Source organism: Rattus rattus, chromosome 3 (genome assembly GCF_011064425.1).
Source record: "Rattus rattus isolate New Zealand chromosome 3, Rrattus_CSIRO_v1, whole genome shotgun sequence".
NCBI classification, from domain to species: domain Eukaryota; kingdom Metazoa; phylum Chordata; class Mammalia; order Rodentia; family Muridae; genus Rattus; species Rattus rattus.
The window spans coordinates 194,416,602-194,436,020 of record NC_046156.1 but is presented as its reverse complement, the minus strand read 5'-3'; the positions used below and the strand labels follow the sequence as shown (position 1 = coordinate 194,436,020).

General features: G+C 43.3%; 1 protein-coding gene and 1 non-coding gene across 4 annotated transcripts in view; both read right to left on the bottom strand.

The window, feature by feature from the left end:
• Nucleotides 1-19,419, bottom strand: part of Mast4 (microtubule associated serine/threonine kinase family member 4) — a 590,118-nt gene that overhangs the window by 114,637 nt on the left and 456,062 nt on the right. The gene's annotated exons all lie outside the window — the stretch shown is intronic.
• On the bottom strand, nucleotides 15,109-15,238 carry LOC116897499. The gene has a single exon (XR_004387520.1). It is a non-coding gene; the product is annotated as a small nucleolar RNA SNORA15 (small nucleolar RNA).

Here is a 19,419-nt window from a genome sequence, read left to right as displayed (position 1 = left end):
GCCACTTTCCCCTTTGTCGGACTTGACCGTAATTAACAGAGTCTTAATTCACGAGAGTCCCCAGCCAGGTTCCTGAAGGTGTCTGCATGAGATTGTAGGGTTTGATATTTCAGGGTTTGTATATAACAACTCTGTCTGGCGAAGATGCAACTGACATCCCAGCCGCCCAGAAGACTAAAGCAGAAGGCCAGCCGGGAGTCCAGAGCAAGTTCAAGGCCAGCATGCACTACATAGTGAGACCTGAAAAAAAACTACAAACCGGGCTCGGAAAATAGTTCAGTAATCCGGCACTCGTCTATCGAGTAAGAGAAGCCTAGGCTCAAATCCTCAGCAATAGAAAAGTAGAATAGACAATCTGAAAGGGCCATTGCTAATCTTCCGAGAACACATTTCAAACCTATACCAATTTCTCAACAGCACTGGGGAGTCCGTTCCCCTGATGTTTGCAGCGTGCTATCACTGCCAACAACCCCATACTCAGTGTTTCTTAAGGTCAGGCTGAATGGTTTTCTGTTCCTTGTTGCAGCAATCAACATCCCCTAGCATTATCTGTGAGTTTAATTAACATCATGTTTACTTAGCCTTAAAGAAGCTGTTGAATAATGATAGGCCCCTGATAGTTAATTAGGAAGGTAGACTGCAATATTATCAGCTCATCTATCAAGAACTGTACTCTCACACTATTAAATTCATAACCATTAAGTCCGATAGTCTGATTGTTTCTAAAAGATACCGCAGAACACATTTAGTGTTAATTCAAATTAATGCCTCCTCTCACTTCAGGAAGGGACCATTAAATATACTAATCTGTCAATGTTCATCAAAGAAATTAGAAATGATAAATTCAAATGCTGGAAATTTCGGCAAACTTTCTTGGGCAAATCAACTAAAATTCAGATGCGTTATTGCAAAAATAGGCACTGAAGTTTTTACATTGAATATTTAATCTATGCGATTCATAAAGAACTCTTTAACATACTTAATCATTAGTGTTCCTATACGTAAATAAAATGAATGAAAAATGTGTGCCAACACAATCAGGAACCCAGTAAATATATTATTTATGGATGTCAATATTATTAGTATCATCACATATTCATGTGATTACCTTAAAATTAAAATTAAGAAGGGCTATTTGTTAAATAGAACTTTAAAAACAAATTTTCCTAAGAATCCTATAGACTGGTTAGTCTACATGTATTATATAATATTATATTGCTAATATAGCAGGCCAAATAGTGGAACATTAAAATAAAAGGTCCTCACAATTGCATCAGTGATTTAAAGTCAATCATCAAGCAGTGAAAGGGTGAGTAAATCTTTAAAAAAACAAAATGAGTAAAATCTGAAAGTAGGTTTTATTGAAACAATGAGAAGGGGAAAGATGGTTCGATAGTTAAGAGCACTGACTGCTCTTCCAGAGGTCCTGAGTTCAAATCCCAACAACCACATGGTGGCTCACAACCATCTGTAATGAGAACAGATGACCTCTTCTGGTGTATCAGCAACATCATACTCACTTAAAAAATAAATAAAAATAAAAAGAGGTCTGACTCCTCACACACAGGTGATTTAAGTGTCCTCTACGACCTTTGACACTTTGCACAGGAAGCTGGAGATATTAAAATTGTAACACACTAGGAACTTTTAAAACTCTCTCCACAATGCAAGAGGAAGCCTTTAAACATAAGCTATTCAGATTAAATAGAACAGAGTTGAGGAAATGCAGGTCACAGCAGATTCCCATGTGTGCATAAGATAAATCTCTATACTTAGGACATAAGATTTTGACCTCATGACAAACTTATTGCTAAGATTCTGAAAGGGAAAGGGTCACTTTACAATGTACTGAACCCTGAAATACCTGGAGCATATGTGTGTTTGTCTTCCTATCTTTACACACACACACACACACACACACACACACACACACACACACACACACACCACACACATACATACACACACACACCCACACACACACACACACACACACACACACCACACACACACACACACCACACACACACACATACACACACACACACACACCACATAACACACATACCACACACACACAGACACACACACACACACACCACACACACTCTACACACACACACACACACACACACAAACACACCCACCACACACCACACACACACACACACACACACACAGACACACACACACCACCACACATACACCACACCACACAGACACACACAATACAGACACACACACACACACACCATACACACACACCACATACACACAACACACACACACACACACACACACACACACACACACACACACACACACACCACATACACACACACACACACACACACACACACACACACACACACACACACACACACACACACACACACACACACATGGCTCCTTCCCTTTCATCAGTGTGACTAAGTTCTTCTGGCTTCTTCCCAAGCAGTCATCCATGGGAAAACCAAGCATCTCCAATGGAGTAAAACAGTAAGGCTACATCTCTTCAGCATAAATCTCTCATAATTCATCCTAATCCCAGCACTGCACCTGGTCAAATGTTCTCTCTAGTTTGGATCCTCGGGCGCACGGGTCATAAAAGAAACTGAAGAAACTTAGGCTCGCGCTGCATCTATTCTAACGTGAAACACATTATTCCTCCCTAACTCTTGGAGATAAAGCCCTCTCCTCACCCTACCCAAACTCCTAATAGTCTAGCCAGTGTTCACACCTCCAGAGCACCTCCGCTCCAGATCTCCGGTGAAAGCGACCCAAGAGGAAACTTATGCTTACAGTCCATAGTAAGCTCTGCTTGCCCTAGAGGATTTGGGAGGTGACTGCCGAGTCACACAATAGGACCCTGGGATTTCTTCCTTGTAAAGCCAGAGTTTAGCAAGAAGACAGCGTCCTACAACTTGACACAAAGGCAGAGATAAACAGTGGATTAGGACGAGGGTGACTGTCCTCAGTAATCACTTTTATTACTCATTCCTGGTATACAAAGACAGGTACAGATGAGGTACAGAAGGAAGGCTTCTCTCTATACATCTATCTCTCCTGTCTCCCCCTCTCATACACGCGTGCGCGCGCACGCACACACACCACACACACACACAAACTCACACCCACATGCACACAAACACATACCTGGCACCAAAAGTGCACCCTGCCCACTACAGACCTGGGACCTGGGAGGAACAGGACGGTGGGAAGATGATGACATCACTTTGGAGTGAGCTGGCCAGGCTGGCCCAACTGAACACTGGGAGGCAGGAACAAAAGAAAGACAGAACCCTGTAAGAAAGGGTGTCACTCTTCCAGATCGTAGTGGAAGGCAAACTGAAGAGTGATGTGAGGTCAATATCAGGGAGCACTGTGATTGGCTGCATGATTTTTGCCCTGATCTATGACATGAAGATTGAACTGATTGCCTCTAAATCCATAGCCACCACTGAGATCTTCACAAAGCTTATGGCACCTTGGTGGCGGCTAGTAGGCCTTCCGCTTGTTTGGATGATAAAGTAAATAGATGCTCACAGCTTTCATTATCTAAGTCAGACCAGATGCAGGGAGGACAAATACATCTCGTTATCAGGCTGGTGTTGGAAAAGGAAGGCATATTTAGTCCACGGCACCCACACCCCATTTCTATCCAAATTGTCTTCAAGCTCAAGTTTCCTAGAAAGGCTTGGGGGCTCAGTGAATATGTGACGCCTGGATGTGTCACTTGTCTTCTGGCAAAAGAACCTATTACCCATCTCCTGCCAGGTGTCTGAAAGCCCGGCAGGCCTTGGGTGTTTTCAATTATTCCAAGTAGCTACATTTTTGCCTAACTTTAAATTACATTTACAATGAGACAACGAGTTCTTAGCATGTCTGATTGTGGAAAGACAACTGAGCAGACCAAGCCCCGCTGGCTGCAATTTTTTAATCTGTAACTGATTGGAAAGGTCAACGCTGAGTACAACCTGTCACTGACGGCCACAGAGAGGCAGGAGTCACGGCGAACCAAGAAGAGAGCAGAGAGAAGTCCGGCTTATCATTTCTCCTTAATGACGATTTTGATAAATTTGCACAGGAGGCCAATTACAGACAGACCAAAGCTCCACTAATCAGGGAACATCTGCTATTTCCTCACACCATGGTTGAATCTAACCGTCTGAATATTCCTCAAACACAGAGGAAGGCTGAAGTGTTGGAGATGGGCCATCATCAAGAGGCAAGGGTACTCTAACGAGAGGCTGAATACCTAGTATTACATACACGAGAGAGGCTGTAGCTTCCATACCGTCAAAATCAAGGGGTTGGTCCACATGAGAAAAAGAGTAAGAAACTAGTTTCTAACCCAAGAAATGTTTTCAAAGAGAGATAAAGAATCCCATAATTCCAACAACTCTGGGGTGGATAATTATATTATTTATCGTGTCTGTTTCTTTTGAAAAAAAAGAGAATTTCCATTCCCTAAATAGAGGGAATGCTACCTCTCCAAGTTGGCTTCAAATGTTTGCCCCTTGTTCTGTTTCCCAGATGTGAAGTGCTGAGACTATAGGTTTTTAACAACACTTGTGGTTTATGTGTGCTGGGAATCAAACCCATGGCTTCCTGCTCAGTAGGTCAGCACCCTACAGTCAGATTTATATCCCCAGCTTCCATTTACTGTCGGTACTACAGCTTGTGAGCGCGCGCGCGCGCGCGCGCGCGCGCGCGTGTGTGTGTGTGTGTGTGTGTGTGTGTGAACGTGCGTGTACATGTGTGTGATTATGTTACGATTTCACATTTTTACTACTGCTTTCGGTTATTAGGGAAAAAAAAAAAACCACAATTTGGCATTGTACACTAAGGGAATGAGTAGGTTCCTCTAAAGACCTACGCATCTCAGTACCCTCCTGCCTGTGCTGTGGTAAAATGTTGTTTCAGTTAAAGCTGTTGAGGGTTGGGAGCACAAATGGTTCCTGTCTTGAATGGATATCTGTCTCCTTGAAGTACAACCGACCCCCTTCATAGAAGACGACCTAAGACATTCAATGTCATGTTAAACAGAGAGCAGTTACACATCTACAAGCAAGTTCATTTCATAGTTTCTGAAATGTCCATACATAGATGTCCATTTAAAAAAAAAAACTCACACTATGTGCCTTACTATGTCACTTTACTCAAATAGATAAGTTAAAAAAATCTGTCTGTTCACTTTGTATGACAGTCAGGTTCTTGAGTTTGGGATAAGCTATATCTAAGCTTGCGATATGCCACTTCTATATCTATATAGTGTAACCGACTTTTTCTCTATCCAAACTTGTAATTTTGAGCTTTAACTGTGGCAACATAAATATGGGTCTGATTCATTTATTTTTTTAAGGTTATCCATTTGAAGCAAATTTTAGGATTCCTAAATGCACTAAAATTACATACTGTGGACCTGCCTTTCTTCTCCTTGCAACACTGAATATGTAGGAGCCTGTGCTCTTGAAAGTCTGATTGCAAAATACTTGAAAATGTAATTGAAGGGAAATACTGTGCAGTACCAAGACTACATTCCTTAAAATCTTTGGACACTTTCCCCCATGTCCTGGTGTTGCTGCCCCCACCCTAGAGCCTAGCTCTACATTCCCTCTTCAGGACTTTCCCATGAACATTTTATCTGCCTCCTGTCTTTCAAGCCATCTCTTTTCTGGGCATCTTCAGTCTACGTCTCCAGCATTTCTCCAATAGCACAGTCACGCGGAATAACTGGCAGGACAACACCATTCCTGCCTACAGGAAGTAGAAAGCAGGCTTTCCTGACCCCTTCCTCAGCTTCACGGGCGCTACAACTCCTTTCAAGATAGCATGTGTGCTGGGGTCTTCTGTATAGCTCATTAAATCAAGGCTTTTGTTAGTTCATTCAGTTAACTATTTGCTGAGTATGCAGGTACACTAAGACAGGCACTGTTCTGAACAACTCCGTGGCTTTCTTCTAGAGTGGATGTATGTAAGATAACATTCATCACCTGTGGAATGATGGTGGAAGGGAATCGTGCACAAACTGTCGCTGGGTTACCAGTACAGAAGGCCAGGATCTTAAACAGATGTTCAGGGAAAGGCCTCATTGCCAGGACCAGGACCAGGAAGAGAGAGAGCAAGGTCGAAGAATAAGCAAAGGCCCTGGGGCAAGTGGGTTCCAGGAACAGAAGCATACCAGCATGCTGGGGTGGAATGATCAGCCGAGGACCTTAGGTAGCAATCAACAGACGGAGGCCGATGCAGAGATCAGGGCTGCGGACCACAGTGTAGGGAGTCTTTAAGTCAGAGAACGGGAAAGTGTTGAGGACTCTGGGCATAATCTGCCTTTAGTTTTAAAGGAAATCATTCTGGATGCTAAGCTGGGACAAGGGCAGGGGAAGGAGGAAGCAGGGTGAGCAGTTAGGAAGCAAGGTCTATGCTGCATCCTAGATGAACTTCATGATGGTCCCAGATTCAGTGAGAGCACTGTGCATTAGCCTCTGCCTCCAGGAAGCTAGAGAGAAGGTCAGTATGGATGACTGACGAAGCCAAGGGCAGCAGGCCTTTTAGTGTTGACATCTTCACAATGAGCACACATAGTTATGACGAAGATGTGCCTACTGACCATCTTGGTGCACGAACTAAGCTTTTCCACTAGCAGACAAATTCTTCCTAGAGGCACAACTCATACTAGAAATGAATAAGTTCTCTTACTGTCTTTATTTATGAGTGAGAAGGGTAAACAGATTCCGGTAGCTGCAACGAAGTTTGAGTGAGCTTTCAAAAGTTCTGAAGAATATAATACGAAAAATGTATACATGTTTAAATAGACAGATTACATGTGTATGTGTGTATATATATGTATACACATACACATCGTTATATGTTTGTACATATATATCTATGATCATAGGCTTCTTGAAAATACTAACCCATTAAGATAAGCCCATACTCAAGCACCAATCCCTAATGATACTCTGTTATGCTTGCAGACAAGAGTCTAGCATGGCTGTGCTCTGAGAAGCCCCACCCAACAGCTGACTCAGAGAGATGCAGACACCCACAGCCAAACAGTGGGGACTCTTATGGAAGAGCAGCAGGAAGGTTGTGGGCCCTAAAGGGGTTAGGAACTCCACAGGAAGGCCAACGGAATCCTAGATTCTTGGGGCTCTCAGAGACTGAACTATGAACTAAAGAACTTGGGCTGGACCTAGACCTCCCAGTTCATATGTAGCAGATGTGCAGTTTGGTCTTCATGAGGGTCCCAAACAATTGGAGCCAGGGCTATCCCCAAAGCTGCTGCCTGTCTGTGGGATATGTTCTTCTTGCTGGGCTGCCTTGTCTGGCTTCGGTGGGAGAACATGTGCCTAGCCTCACAGAGACTTGATGTGCCTGGGCTGGGGGATACCCAAAGGGGCCCCCACCCTCTCAGAGGAAAAGGGGAGGGGAATGAAGGGAGGTTTGTGGGAGAGGTTACTGGGAGGGGGCAGTGAGTCGAATGTAGAATGAATGAATAAAATAATAAGTAAAAATGAATATAAAAATGAATTTTGTTAGTTGAAGGATAAAAAGTGACCAAATATTATAGAGTTAAATAAAGAGTTAAAATAAACTAACCCTATAAATTAAAAAGAAAATAGGCCCATACTGAGGTTGAGCCCAATTTTCTGAGGAAAAAAAAGACAGCTGAGCATAAAGATATTAGGAAGGTACTACACCTCAGGAAACAACTGTCTTTCCTACACATAAGGTACTTCAAGGAGGAAAGGGGAAACCCTCTCTAAGCCCAAGCCTACGACTGATCCACTGAAACTTATGCTCTGGAGGTATAAATAGGCTCATGTTGCAATCTGAAGTGTGAGGCAAATTAGCAATCCGCTCTTAAATATACTTTCATAACAAACACTAGAATCCTTGCACCATAATGCACTGCAAGCTAGCCAGTGGTTCTTAGGATTTCCTTCATAATCTCTTAATGATTTACTTGACTGCAACGTGCTCTTCGCAGTTTGTCTTCTAGGGCCAGACCAGTGAGATGGCTCGGTGGGGAAAGAGGCTTGCTAACTAACGATGTTAAAAAAAAAACCTGACAACCAATCTCTGAAATCTACTCAAAGGTCAAAGGTGAGAACCAATTTCACAAAGCTGTCCGTTGACTTCCATGTGTGCGTCTTGTTATGTAGCCATCCCATAACAATAAATAAAAGTAAAAAATTGTAAAAGTTTAGGTTTCCTAAATGACTCTTCATGTCATAGCTATTTCAAAGACAGGCGGGCCAGGGCAGCTCCTATGACATGGCTGATAGGATGCGCTAGGTCACATTATTATCATGTGATTGATGGTAGCTGACGCTGATGGTATTATATTACAGTAACCACGGTAAACAGAGGATCCCTCCGGGACCGATCTTCATTCAACACAGAACCTGGCATTCAACGTGTTGCTTAAATTTGAGAAATGGAGACTCCCTGAGGATAAAGTTCATATTTTTTTTATAATATTGAATCCCTTTGGTTAGCTATGAAAATAGAGAACATAAAAATGATTTAGATAGGGCTGGAGAGATGGCTCAGTGGTTAAGAGCACTGACTGCTCTCTCAGAGGTCCTGAGTTCAATTCCCAGCAACCACATGGTGGCTCACAACCATCTGTAATGGGATCTGATGCCCTCTTTGGGTGTATCTGAAGACAGCTACAGTGTACTTACGTATAAATAAATAAACAAATATTTTTTAAAAATGATTTAGATAGAGACATATTATAAATGTGAGGGGCATGGGGGCAGAGTGCTGTGGATTGGATCCAGGTCTGGTATGCAGTTAACACACCCTGGTTTCTCTCTAAATCACACTACAGCCAAAGGTAGGTTAGTTAATTTTTTTTCTTTCGTTTTCTTGTGTTTGAGACAGGATGTCACTATGTAGCCTTGGCTAGCCTGGAGCTTGATTATTTAGCCCAAGCTAGCCTAAAACCCACAGAGATCTGCCTGCCTCTACATCCCAGAGTTGCAGAAGATTAAAGGTGTGAGCCGCCACACCTAGCCATGAGGTACTTTAAGGGAGTGGCTAGATCCGGTTCCCACCTTGAAGATGTTTATAATGTAACTTGTAGTACCATTCAAATCTATAATACCAAACCGATATAAGGTGATATTTAAATAGCCCATTCCTACTAGACGGATCCAGGCTCAGCATGCAACTAAGGAAACAGAGATCTGTGGAAGCCCCTTACTGGAACACTCCTCTTTCTGAAAAGCGTTACAATGAACCTGCAGATGAATTAAAGAGAGGACAAGCACAGTATCAAAATCAAGTAGGAATGTGAATGATTTGATGGATAAAGAGCTGGGCCAGTCCAGTGGCTTCAGATGGTAAAAGCCATGAAAGCAAAAAGCCCTAAGTCTCGACCCCCTGGAGCTTGTCAGGGCAACTGTAAGAGGTGCCAAGTCTACATGCCGCTCCCCAGGACACCCGGTCATTAGGTCAGGCCGCTATTTACATGGGGGTCTTTAAAGACTAGGAGAGTGGAAGATTGACAAGGACTTCGGATTAAGGCTATGATGTCATGTCAGGAAGATTAAAGGCAACTAATTAGGAGTGTTGGGTGGAGGGTGGGAAGAGAGGACTCCAAGGGCAGATAATTATTATCTCTGATAGAGGAGCCAGAAGGTTTGTCCTGTATCTTGGGAATCTGCTCACAGGGCCCACTATTGCCCAGAGGTTGCAAGGCTCATTCCAGACTCCAAAGGTCTAATCTGTCCTGCCAAGATAAAGAGATGTTATCACCGGCCCAGGCCTACTGGCCTCAGGGCCATCAAAGTGACAAGTAGTAAGAGTTGAGGGAGGGGCGGACCTGGTGGAGCCAGTTTTCTGACTGGAGGAAAGGTCAGAATCAAACTGCAAGGGGACTACGTCAAGCACCAAGGAGACACCAGAATTAAGGGAAATTGGACGAAGCATTAATTACCCCCTTCTCTATCCCTGCCCTGTGTGTGTGTGGGGGGGGGAGGGTATTGCAGGGAAAGGTTGGCCTCAAATTCCCAATCCTCCGCCTCAGCCTCCCAAGTACTGGGATTCCATGTATATGGAATATGAACCATATCCAGCTTTTTAAAAAACAGCATGTCTTGTATACTACATGGGGATATCAAACTGCACAACTTCAATGTATCTTTCTAAGTTGCAGAGAAGCAAGTTCAAATCCTTGGATAAAAACGATCATAGTCGGGGTTGGGGATTTGGCTCAGTGGTAGAGCGCTTGCCTAGCAAGCACAAGGCCCTGGGTTTGGTCCCCAGCTCCGAAAAAAAGAACCAAAAAAAAAAAAAAACAAAAAACAAACAAACAAACAAACAAACAAAAAAACGACCATAGTCTACTTAGTGGCTTTGATTTATCCCAACTAGTAAAAGAGATGATCAGAAATAAACCTTTGAAAAATGAAACCTAGAATGTGGTAGGGGTAAGGCAAAAAGAACAAAACAAATCCATTGGCTTAAATCTAATGTTCTATCTTTCTATATTAACCTTGTCCTGCTTATGTCATGGGCTTCTCCTGGTATCGTTTTGTTTTTTGAGACGGGGTTTCTCTGTGTAACACAGGCTGTCCTGGAACTCAAGAGATCCACCGGTGCTGGTGTTAGCAATCAGATTCCTCCACAGCCAGCCTGAGGTGTCCAGCAGGATTAAAGGAATACACCACCACTCCTGGCTTTGCTTATAGTGGTTTAAAAAACAAAAAAAACAAAAACAAAAAAAAACAAAAAACAAAAAACTGGGGAGGCAGGTAGATCTCTTTGAGTTTGAGACCATCTGGTCTACAGAGTGAATTTCAGGACAGCCAGTGAAAAACCCTGTGTCGAAAAATCAACAAAACAACACACACACACACACACACACACACACACACGACAGAAAGAAAGAAAGGAAGGAAGAAATGGAATAGCATTAGAGAGCTACTTTGGGAGCTGTTTTGATATTCAAATCTTATTTGTACAAAGAATGTGTGTGTGCATGTGTATATAAACACATATATACATATATACACATAAATACACATATATACATATACACACATATATACATATATACACATATACACACATATACATATATACACAATACACACATACACATATATACACATATACATATGTGTGTGTGTGTGTGTGTGTGTGTTTATCATGAAATATAATACTGATCTATCCATTCTAGCCTTCTTTAAATGGAGATTAAATTTCAGGCTGGGACTACAGCTCAGAAGCAGAGTGTACATCCAGGCCCTAGGTTCAATTCCCACAATACAAACAAACTCCAGTTGAGCTTGTCACTGGAGACACTTAATTTTCAGCCCATTAGTATGCTTTAGATGCATAACCCAATACTATTTCCGTAAATAAGAACCATTCTCTGTGGTTCCCGGGATTGGTCCTTTCTGAAGAGAGAGGAGTTTACTTCTGGGGTCACAAAGTTGCTTTCGCCATGACCCATAAGAGAGGTTACTTCAACCCAGGAGGTACACACCGCCAGACGAGAAGGCACTGAGCTTTGCTGTTGCATCTTGGCGTAAGGCTCTGCCCACCAGTGAACTGCTTCTGATTCTACAGGCTGCTGCCACTGGGACCTACACAGCCATGCAGGGCCCCTCTAAAAGGGAGCCTTGGTTCTCTTCTGCAAGGCGAAGTCCTGTGGCAGGACGCCAGTCTCTGTCCATTCGGTATGCTTTGTTGCTGGCTGCTCCTAATTCAGTATCTTGCAAAATGACATTCTGTTAATGACATGAATGTCAAAGCTGTGATAATGGGCAGAAGTAAAAGAAAACCGTTTCCTAAATGGGGAAGCAACAGGAAAACTGCCAAGTGGGTATTAAAATGAGTTGTGTGACTGCCCTGTGCTTGGTGCCTTCCTATTTGTTTCCACCGTGAAAGGGAAGCAGCACCCTAAGGAGGGAAGATTGGCTCACCTCAGTATGAGCACAGAAAACAAACAAACAACAATAAAAACAAGGGGTCAAGGCCATGTTTTTCCTTAATTAACTTGACAGATGTCTTTTCTTTTTCTCATTTGCATCCAGTGATTTTTTTTTCTTAGTCATTCTTTTCTTTTGCCAAGATGGAATTGGCCAGGAGGAACCCGTTCTGTTGCTGAAGACAGGAGGGCTGGCGAGAGAGCAGAAGACCCTGGCCTGCAAACTGCTCAGAATTCAGTCTTCGTGATGGATGCTCCTCGGGGCTGTCAAATGCAGAACCAGTAAAAGAATCTGGGTTCTGAAAGGAGACTGATGATGTATGAAAATAGGAACCCTCCCTCCCCCAAATGAGTGTCAGCCACAGCCAAAGAAAGAAGGAAAAAAAAAAGCCATGTGGCTCCTATCATCAGGGTACATGTAATGTACCCTTAGACACTGGGCACATGTAATGACTTCACATGCAAATGTGTAATTCTGTTTTCATAGGGGCCTGAGAGAGAGTTCTATTTTTGATATAATGGACTTCTTAGAAGAAGAAACTCACAAAACAAGGTCTACAACCAGCAGACATGGTTGCTAATTCCAAGCCATTAGAAACCCATCCTCTATTGATCTGCAGGATTTGATACAAGTATCAGCTATCTGCTGGGTATGGTAGTGTGCATGGAGGCTGGGGTAGGATTACGGTTGGTTTGAGGTCAGCCTGGGCTACAGGATAACACTCATCTCAAAATAAGAAAAAGAGTATCAGCTAACACAGAGACTAAACAAAAATAATAAATGTAAAGAAATGATATCAAGCATCTTATAAACATTAGCTATACAAAAGGTATCTATCAGCCATGTCAGTCTGGGCTACCTAGTGAGAGCCTGTCACCTGTCTCAGTGCTTGTGCACAGATACCACACAAACACACACACACACACACACACACACACCACACACACACACACCACACACACATATACACACACACCACACACACACATATATATACACACATACAACATACACACACACACACACACACACACACACACACACCACACACACACCATACACATATACACACACCACACACAAACACACCACACACACACACACACACACACACACCACACACACACACCACACACCACATACCACACACATACACATACACACACACCACACACACACACACACACACACACACACACACACACACACACACACACACACAGAGTGTTATGAATAAATCAACAAGCATTTGGTCTTCCCCTCTACTTTGGGTCTTATACTCAGGCTTTTCCTTCGAGGATCTTGGAACAGGAAGTATATCCTGGCCACAAGAATCACCTTTTTGAATCAAAACAATGAATTACACCGGAACAAAAGAGGCCAACTCCGGGCCAGCAAGGCTTGAGTAAATATAAGTATAAATCCGATTATAGGAAGAATATAAGTAAGAAGGGGCTTTGGCTGTCCATAGAAACAAAGAAACCAAATGACTGAGAAAGGCTAGTGCAGAGCACCCCACCCAAGCCCTAGATGATGGCTTCCAGAATGAAGGTGGAGCAACAGCCGGCGCCCAGGTTTCAGACCAACAGTCAAAACCATGGGCATCAGCCCGGCCTAGCCCACAGCTTTTACCTATTCAAGGAACCTAACATCTTTCCCTCCGTAACCATACTCCTCCCAACAACCCTGAGTAAGTCCGCAGAAACCTTCTACCCTGAAGTGAACAGCAAGAATAATAATAAAAACAACTTTACATTGACCAAGTGTTCAGTACACTCCAAAGGCTTATTTCAATTTCCAGAGTATTCTATAAATCAGACTTCCTTAAACCACAACTTTAACTATGTGGAAACTGGAGATCTGAGAAAACCCATGGCCAAAGCCCACACAGCTAGAAAGTCGGAGAATGAGCATCTAAGTTAGGCAAGTTTGCCTTTCGAGCCTGTTTTGAGCTGTCTTTGCTGGATTGTCTCTACAGGAGAAGGAATACATTGGTAAGCCTAAGGTTAATACCAATGCTATCTGCTCTTTATAAACAATTATCCCAGCATTCTGCTGGAACACAAGTCATGTGTTCTTGGTAACCATGAACCCAGGGAGCTTGAGGAGAATCAGTCTTTGAGCCTAAAGCCTGAAGGTTAGCGACAGGAAGTGGATCAAGTACCAAGTATCACATCACATTCTGGGAGTTAGGAAGTTTGACCCAGTAAACAGATACTCAATGTCACTAGACAGGAATGCTTACACGCGTTGTCAGACCCACAGTGGACAAACAATTTAGGCCTGTACACTGTGGGGCACTCACTTCTCCACAGTGTATTTTCACGGATCCACAGGTAGATGACTCAAGACACGCATCATCCTTGTCCCTGCCCAAACCAGCTGGTCCAGACATCAGCAGGGAAAGAACTGTGTTTACACAGCATGTGCCAGACTTCTTGTTCCACTGTTTCTGAGGGAGCTGTCAATCAATGTACACATCTGGATCCCATTCTCTTCAGAGTAGCTTGTTTACCTCTTCCTTTCCAGATAAGTAACTCCAAAAATATTTAAGAGAACATATAGCAGGTTTGGGATCTCCAAGCCCTACCATTGGGAACTTGTCACGTAACCCTGCACTGGCTTTAAACTAAAGATCGTCCTGCCTTAACCTCTTGAGTGTTGGGATTGCAGACAAGTACAATGTTCCTAACTACACAAAGTGTCCATCTATGTACCAGCTTTGGAGAAGATTAACTGCCACATTTATAAGTAAATTTGCCAAAAGGAGATCGAAAGCTAGCATAGCATAGCGTGTACTAATTACACTAAACGTGATAAGAACTTCGGTAATCGTCATTACTCACACGTAGTGTATGTCAAAATTAAGTAAGTAAACAATGTAAAAATCTGTGTTTTTATAACAGCTATAGCCTTGCCCAAATCCTCCACACCCTTTCCTTGCATATTCTCTCAAGACGGCAAGCACTCCTGTTGGGAATGGTGGCACGCACATATAATCCCAGTACTCGGTGACAGAGGCTTGGGGGATTGCGAGCTTCAACTCGTCTCAAATTACATACACAAATATATAACCATCCTACACATACACATACAGGATGTAATCCCATCATCATCTTCTCCATTCTTGCCTCTACTCAATTCTTTTTTTACTACTTGAACTCACTTTTCATAATGATACACCATAAAATATAGCACATCGACCATCTTAAAGGAAGCCTTTACTTTTGCATGGTGTCTGGCTGTGTAAATTACAGACTAAAGAACACAGTATTCAGCCATGCTTTTGCCTCTACTCTTAAGAGAACATGCATGTGAGAAATCTGGATAAAAACATCCTGCGAGTCACATAAAGGTCTGGAGGAAATCACATGAGACGGTGCGCTTGGGTTACTAAGGAAAAGTTTATCTCTAGTGCAGCCTCCTTCAGATCTCTGGCTCGCTTCTCCCAGGCACCGCCACCTGTTTTCCGAGGCCCAGCCTTGTTTGTAAAGAGCTGACCTGAGCATGAGCATCCCTACTCTTGGTTTGGGCCTCATTAGTAAGTACCTCGAGCTGCAGAAAAACAGGCCGACCCCGCCTCTTCACCGTGCTCAGCAGACACCCAACCTAAACTCACTCTGTATTCCCTGCAGTGACTCAGAGTTCCTGTTCATTGTGTCCCTGGATTCCTGTTTATGAACGTTATGGAATTCTGGCCTTCCCATGGAAACAGGCTAAGCAGAAATTCAATGGCACAGAACGGTGGTGTCCTACCATGTAAGCTTCCCACAAAGGAAGGGATCGTGAATAAGTCCCTGGAGTCAAAGTAAGCTGCATGCCACCGTGCCAAGTCTAGGATCAGGACTCCCCAACATAATGAGAGCAAGTCCTTGATCCCATAAGGAAATGAAAATGGAAATCCGCCCCTGCCTAGTTTCCCTTATTATCTTTCTAAACCAACCTTAATTCCCCATGTAAGATCACAATGCATGTGAAAAGAATGATGTAGCTAAGCCGATCTCGAAAATGAAGCCTGTCAAGAGCCACCAAGGAAGCCATTTCTTGGGCTTTGTGGTAACATCCTATTTTCATTCACAGCATAATCATAAAATTGTAGGGCACATTCATGTAACAAAGAACATTGTCTGTGTTCTTAAATTGAGGGTTTCTCTTCACGGGCCCGGTCTTCAGAAACAGTGGCAATGACTGCCTGTTTTACTAAGAGCCCGTGTTTACGAACACGGAAAATGACACGGTAAGGTCAGCAGCAGGCTGTTACGGTCCATTTTCAGTCTGAGGCATGCTCAGACCTCATCGGAGAGCCGGAGAGGAGATAAGCAGGCAACTCAGGGCCCCTCTCTCACCAGTAGTGCAAAGGCCGTCATTCTTTGGAATCCCACAGAATGGTATGGAAAAAAGAGGCAGGAATTCCTCACTGTCAGGGCTTTAAAGACCACCGCCCCGTGTCAAAATACCACACCAGCCATTTCTGCGTTTTCTTTAAGCCGGTGTTTCTTTCTGCAGAACTGCACCAGTCTCTTGAATTTATTATCGCAGAGTAAAGGTCTTGTTTCTTACAGTATGGGACAAGGACATAAGTAGGTATAATCCTGCCTCGTGGAGAGCACAGCAGATATCTGACATTGTTTTAGGGCGGTCTGATGGCACGAACCTAAATCTCAGTTGTTCTACTAGACTGGGAATGAATGGTTCAAGGCCTGACTGAGCTATTTGGGGCAATCTAACAAGACACTGTCCCAAAATAAAAGGTAAAAAGAGACGGCTGAAGATACGGTCAGAGGCAAGGTGTTTCCCTAGTAAGAATGTGACCACACATTCAACCTTAGTAGCAACAATAAAAACAAAAAAAACCCAAAAAACTATTTTACTGAAAAAATGAATTAGCATCTACTTTGCATATAGAAGATTCACTATTTGGGGTTGGGGGGGTGGCCCTTGGAATAGGCAAGGCCCTGGGTTCCGTCTTTAGTGACACTAAAAAGGGAAACAAGTATTAGTAATCTTTAAACACAGTGGAGGGAAGCAGCTTAGTAGCAGGCAATAGACCATCTTGACTTTTAGACCATAGCAACTGTGATCAACAGCCCTGTCACCTCCACAACACAGTCACCAACCTAGTGCTGTTGGTTTTAACTCAACTTGGGGTTCTTTTTGCCCTGCGTGTAGCTTTTCTTACTGTACCAAAAAAATCCCCAACCTTTTTTTTTTTTTTTTTTTTTTGGAAGAGTTATCTTGCCCCAGGCCAAAGAGGGTTGGTACCAGGATCTGAGAGACTAGCAATCCGGAAATCTGGGGAGGGAGACATTTCCCTGCATTTTAAAAGACCTCTATTGTTCTGCTAGGAGACTTTGTGTAATAGGAGGGGAAAGAAATAGAAGAACAAAACAAAAATCAGTCTACCCCAGTTTTCGTAGAAACTAGGTGGCCACTGACTTAAAAAGGAAAAAAAAAAAATGACCAAAGACAGAAGGAAAAATAAATCACATAAAGTCATTTAAAGTAGAGATTTCGCTCTGCAGGCAGGCTAAACCCTGGTCCCATTTTAGGTTAGGACACTTTTTGAAGTAGTACGAGAAAGGAGAGATTGATTACACAAGAGTAAACTTTTTTTTTTTTACACTGAGAATAAAAAAGGGTGGGGGTGGGGCACTGCAGAAGGTCGTGTCTTTAACATCCTGTTAAACATGATAAACAATCTTTCTATAAAATAAATTTTAGAAATCTGCAAGTACATTAAAGCTCAGCAGAACCGACAGTTTAATGTCTTTCGTGTTAATAGCTTATTATGAAAGAAAGCTAACTCTCCTGCAACCCTCCTGGTCCTCCTGGTCACAGCCTCCTTCCCAAATCAGTCAGCTTTCAACTGAGATTCATTTCCTCCTCACTCTAAGAGATGATTTTACCTCAAAAGAGACTAATGCTTAGCTCATATAAGAGGAGGAACTAATCAATTCATATAGAAATTAAGAAAACTGCTTCTCTAATTGTTATACTTTTTTTTTTTTTTAAAGTGGAATGGCCCAGAAATGGAAGGTAGACAGATAACTTGTCCTTGGCATAGTTCACTGTTTGGTCAGTCTGACCACCAAAGGCTTTGCGTGTGCAAAACGGATGACGGGCTTATGAAGACAAGAAACTACCCCTATAGTAAAGGCCTAGTAGTTGTCTTCGAGTCACTCTAGCCAAAATTAAAAGGTGAGAAAACCAAGAATGGGGAGTGAGTCAGCCAGTTAGAAGAGGTGCTTCTGCCGTGGTCCTGAGAAGCCTGAGGAATGAGAGGCAGGGCAGGCGACTGTTTCTTTGATGGACCAGTGCTCCTCTGGAACATTCAGCGCCCACCCAGGAAAGGATGGTACAGCCAGGGTTTGATCCTAACCAAGCCCTTCCCACCTACCTCCTTTTACACATGGCCTCCCGCCACCCCCCCCCACTCTCCCCTCCTTTCCACCACCACCCCACCCCACCTCCGTTTCTTTTTTCCAAAGTGGCATAGAACAAAGGATCAGGTAGCAAAAAAGAAAGAAAAAAAAATCTTCCAAAACTGTATAAAGAAGCTACAACCACACGAGATATAAATCCCCAACACATAGAAAACCACTGCCGAGAATGGAGAGTCCAAAGCACGATCTCATCATGCATGTTTAAAACACACGCGACTGGGAGAAAAATCAACTGCAAGTAGACGTTCATAAATAATAATGGCAATGTTACTCAGAAGACAGTCGTGCATGTGCTTTCCAAAGCTCCTATGACTATATTATAATCTCTTACTATGGAAAACGTGTGTCTAATAATGCAGGAACAGCATAGCTTTGAATACTGCTAGCTGTGATTCCTAAGAAGGGGAGAGACACAGAGGCAGACCAGCAGTGTCCTGTAACTGGCTCGTTTTTCTAAGCGATTCACTTGTGGTAATCTGTATATTGGAGGAGAATAAGAGTGGTTTATTCTTTTTCCTTCTCATATTCCAGGAAGCCTTTGTGTCTCTTGTCCAGGTTCCTGGGCCTTGGAAGATCCTCAGAGGGTTTCAATTTCAGGAACAGGCACAGCTACTGGGAGGCTGCCCAACTGCAAAGCCCCAGGTCTTTCCCCACAGGCCTTGAGGTAAAGCAGCAGGCAGAACCGCTCGAGCTCAGAATCTGCTGTCTTAAGCTAGGATAGCTAAAGGGGAGGCAATGAGGTCTGCCTATGCCGTTGGACATGTGGGCGACCAAGACCTTCCAATACTCAGCCCCAAGCTCGGCAGAAGATGACAGGCCATGAGTGTGGCTTAGACAGAGTATATCAGGGAGCAGACTGAAAACAGGAGTGCGTCACTCATCTTGAAAAATGCCAGTCATAGCTGATCCTGCCTGTGACCCTCACCGTGGAGCTCCATATAATCCAGTTTAGACAGGCCACATCACTGTGTGAGGGCTTGGGTGACAAATGACTGTACGAGGCTTTGAATAGGTTGAAACTC